Here is a 4,719-nt window from a genome sequence, read left to right as displayed (position 1 = left end):
CACACATATGACATGCTTCATCTTTACCATTAATGCATCTACCTATGAAGAGAGCAAAATAATGTATAGCAGGAAAGTGAATGCTCCCTATGGTAGCTTGTGCTATATCTCTAGATTCCCCCACAATTATACTACCAAGAAAATCTCTAAATTCAGATTTGCGAGGTTCACTAGCACTACCCCATTGTGGAAAAGTTCTCTAAGTCCATAGTGTAAGAATTTAAAACTATACAGAGGCTAGCCAACTCGCTCCCAGGAGGCTCCCTCGATTCGGCCTTCGTCAGCCGTCGGATCTGGCTTTCTGGCGTGTCTAGGCCGTCAGATCTTCACCTCATGGCCAAACACGATTTTCACCTTGTAGTTGTTTTGACCTGCCAATGACGAGTGGGCTCGTCTCGCGCGCTTGTTGGCTGGGTTGGTGGTGGCCGCGTGCATGAGGTTTTGGCCAATCCACACCCCGCACCGCGCATCCCACAGCCAATCCATCCTCGCCTCGTCCCACTCCCGCACCAGCCACCACCCAAACCCTAGCCCCCTTTCCCCTCGATCCCCACAGCCTCTCCCGCCTCCTCCATCCCTCCTCCTTGCCTCGCCACGGCCTCCCCCAGGAGCCTCGCCGCCGCCTGCTATTCCTCGCCGCCCCTGTGAGCTCGGTGGCGGGATGAATGGACAGGGGAGGTGGGCGATGAGGGCTACTCCATCCACCAGATCCGCGCCGCCCCTGCCCAAATCCTCTCCGCGTGCGCCACACCCAATCCCGTCCTCGCTCGTCTTGTCCCACGGCCAGCTCCCATCCTCCTGCGGTTCCCCTCCCTTTCTTCCTTGTCCTCCCTTACGACACGCCGTCTGTCTCCATCCCACGTCCTCGCGGCCGCCACAGCCTCTCCAGGAGGCTCGCCCTTCGTGGTGCAAAGCAGCAGGCACGGATCTGCAAGAGGAAGAGGAGATCCCGGGGTCCAGGCGGTGGCTCGGTCGATGCGAGGTGATGGCGAGCCGATGAGTGTGGGCGGTCAAGACTACGGTCGCAGCTTTGGTGGTTGCGCACATGTCAGCGATTGCATCTGATGTCACACACCGAGGTGAGCTTCTCTCTCTCTCTCTCTCTCTCTCTCTAAACTTGTACAACACTACATAAAAATAGCTTCTCTTTGGCCGTGTGTTATTTGGAGATTTTTGCTCCATGTTGTTTCCCTTGATTAGGTTTAGAAGATGATTGTAGCACTTAGTCCAATTAGTATTTTTTCATTTGCTTTGAATAAAATTGTGTTCAGAGATCATGTTGTATACACTTAGGATGCATACAATCATTTTTGCATGTTCAAACAGGAGAAGAAGTACTATCTTGCCTGCCTGAAATTAATAGGAGCTCAGCCTGAATGTCGGATGTTCTTGAAGAAATACCTGGAATGTAGGATGGAGAGGTTAGCATGCTTACTCCATGTGTAATAATTTTAGAACTACTGTGTTGTAGTAATGTGTTTAGCTAAACCTCTTATTTGGCACATCCATAATTCAAACCAGTTTATGCGTGATGATTTAGGGTGTGTTTTGCTTTTTTGCTACTTTAAATTTAAATGCTCAAGACATTTGATAAGCGTAGATTGCAGTTGCAGAGAGTATGGTCATAAAAGTTTTGAAGAAATTTGTGAAGGTTGTCATTAAGATCTTTTAAGAGAGATATCTCCTTGTACCAAATGAAGCGGACGCTACAGGGCTTCTGCAGATGGGTGCATCAAATGGCTTCCCTGGTATTTGTGGAAGCATAAAATGCGAGGTGGAAGCGTTGCTAAAGATCTACATATTGTAGCAGTAGTTTTTACTGTGAAACATAAGCTCTTTTTATAGTGCAATTATTAAATTGTAGTAGTAGTTTTTCTTGCATCTTGTAGTAGTAGTTTTTCTTGTCAAAATCAGTCCTTTCTCTGTACTTGTTGATCTTTTTAGTCTGAATTTTCTAGCCAATTTAGGATTTTTGTTTTGCAACATTATGGATGACGCATGTCTTTTATATTGGCTCGGATTGAAAGCTCTTCTTTACATTGGTGACACATATGACCTACAGCGTTGAATCAGTTGCATTTTTGTTGAATTTCAAATCAAAAGTCTTGAATTACAGTTTCAGATCTTCTTTACTTAGCTTGGCAATTAGTTACAGTTTCAGTTCTTTTTTACTTAGCTTGGCAATCAGTTAACTATCCAAGTACAACTTATTGAATGACATGTGTTGTCATGAATGAAAGCCGGTCCAGTCCAACCTATCGTTTTTTTATTGGGTCTAAAACTTGACTGAACCTGAACTGAAGTTTAGCTTAGCCTCATTTGACAAACAGATACACACACAATGCAGAATATATGTTCGTTCTTGAATGATATACTATATATATACCTTCATCCACACTATCTGATCACCAGTGCTTTTTGTTGTTGTCAGTGACATCATGGCTGCCGGCGGCAGAATGATGGAGAAGGAGCAGGAGAAGCAGGAGCTGCTCGGTCGCGCTAGCGCCGGTGAGATCTTCCAGCGTGCGCCGACGGACAAGCCGGCATTCACGCTGGCCCAGATCAAGAAGGCAATCCCGCCTCACGCTTCCAGTGCTCGGTGATCAGGTCCTTCTCCTATGTGGTCTATGACCTTGTCATCATCGCGTCCCTCCTATACGCCACGTTGGTCTGGATCCCAGCACTCCCGAGCATGCAACAGCTGGGCGCCTGTCCGCTCTACTGGGTCGTGCAGGGCTGCGTCATGAACGACATCTGGGTGATCGCCCATGAGTGCGGCCACCATGCCTTCTCCGACTACTTGCTGCTCGACAACATGGTCAGAAGCTCATTATCGTCTTGTCTAGCATTGCTATTATTCTGAACCTGGTATGGCCTCAAAATAAACTGAAATAGGGGAGTTGTTGGTCAAACAAATAATTCTGCATGTTTGGACACTCAGTTTTCTGCACTTTAGTCATCTTTATGGGTTGGGTTCATGAATAATCAGTGGCTGGCATCATTTTATATTTGCACCGTTTGAGTGTCGATTACAGTAGGTCTACATTTTTTAATCAAAGTGTTTTTATGTTACTTTGTTCTTCCAGTTTTCTGTCAGTAGTTTGTTCAATTCTTACGCTTGGGATTTGTTTGATTGACGTACCTTAAAGCTGATGCAATAATGCATGAACTATATTCTTCCCTTTTTATGCCCAAGGTATAGTTCTCAAATTTTGATGCTATAAACATGACTACATGAGGGAGAGTAGAGAATATGACAAAGTTAGATGAGATTTGTAGTGAAAAGCTTTCTTTCTTTTGTTTACCTACATATCTTGATTGCATGATTGATTCTTTTGCTGGATGTTAGGAAGCTTGAAAGTTCGGTTTTCTGATGGTGAGTTATGTGTGGTTTTAGGGTGACAGATGCCACAAGGCTTGCATAACAAGGGTGGATTCCCTGAAAGGGGAGGCTTGCCAACCAAAAGGTGGTTCTTTCTTCTGTTAATTGTTCCGATCCTCTTTTTTTATTTATGCAAAAAGGAATGCTATTGCTTATGTTCTCTGATGAACTGTACCTTGAATTCTTGATTTTGCAATTCACTGAAGAATCGTCCATCACAAACTCTGTTCATTGAGAACTTTACCTGGATATGCTAAAGCTTGCACACTGACATTTGTTGTTCAGTTAGCGCTGGAGTTGTGCAACTCCCATGTAGTTTTCTAATGTGTCAACAAACCAAAAATTGTTGATCCTTCTCACTACAGATCGTGTCATGAGCTCGGAGACATTAAGGCAATGTTAGTTAGATGTTTTAATATTATCACGATCTTCCTTTTTTGTTTAGCCTAGCAAAGGTAAAATTGTTTCTTCTTTTCAAAATGTAAATTTTGTTGTCTGAAGCTCGTTTGGAACACTATGTTATGAATTTACTCTCAGTTCACAGGTTGTTGATTATCTATAGCCTACTCTGCTACGCAGTGATCCAACCATTTTTTCTTCTCTTGCTGCCCTGGTTGTGCTTCTTCCTTCTGGTAATGCACTGCTCCTTAGCTTCTTTCTTTGTATTTCTTATGAGTGTTGCGTTTTGCGTATGCTGCTCCCCCTGTGTGCATATACCATGGGCTGTTCCCTTGTGTGCTGATGATGGATTAGCTTACAATCAGATTCGTGTAATGGAGCTAAAAATATATTGGCTGGTTGTATCTCTTAGTTTGGCAGAAAGCATAGCATATCAAATTGATCGGTGACCATCTTCCTCAGTTTCTGCATATTTATTATTGGGAAGAGAACCAGGCTACTCATCGATTAATAAAAACTTTATAGCTCTATTCTCCTTCAAATCATTTATTTAGTATTATTCTCTTAGATTAAAGGTATTATTGTGATGTTGTCCTGTTGTTCTGTATGTATTGGATGACCATTCAGACATGTTTTAATGCGCTGATAGAGAGATGTGCTTTATGTTTGCATAGTTGTTCCTGTGTTCTTGCCTTTTTGTCTGTGTTTGTTTTGCAGGTTAGATGAAATGCTCTGTTCCTAGACCTGCATCTCGTTTCTGCTCCTCAAGGTTTGCTCTCCTTTTCTACATGTGCATTGTTTGTGGTTGTAGATACATTTATCTTCCTGTGCGTAACTGATGTCTAGCATTGCTGAAAACGCCTTCATCAGAGCTGGTGTCCACGCCTTCATCATAGGTGGTGTCCACATGTTCATCAGAGATCGTGTCCACGGCTTCA

General features: G+C 43.7%; 1 pseudogene; it reads left to right on the top strand.

The window, feature by feature from the left end:
* Positions 1-377: 377 nt before the first annotated feature.
* On the top strand, positions 378-4,507 carry LOC123184323 (uncharacterized; annotated as a pseudogene).
* The last annotated feature ends 212 nt before the right edge of the window (positions 4,508-4,719 follow it).

The sequence above is a fragment of the Triticum aestivum genome, chromosome 1A (genome assembly GCF_018294505.1).
Source record: "Triticum aestivum cultivar Chinese Spring chromosome 1A, IWGSC CS RefSeq v2.1, whole genome shotgun sequence".
Taxonomy (NCBI): Eukaryota; Viridiplantae; Streptophyta; class Magnoliopsida; order Poales; family Poaceae; genus Triticum; species Triticum aestivum.
Note: the sequence above shows the minus strand (reverse complement) of the source record. Positions and strands in the feature narration are given on the sequence as shown.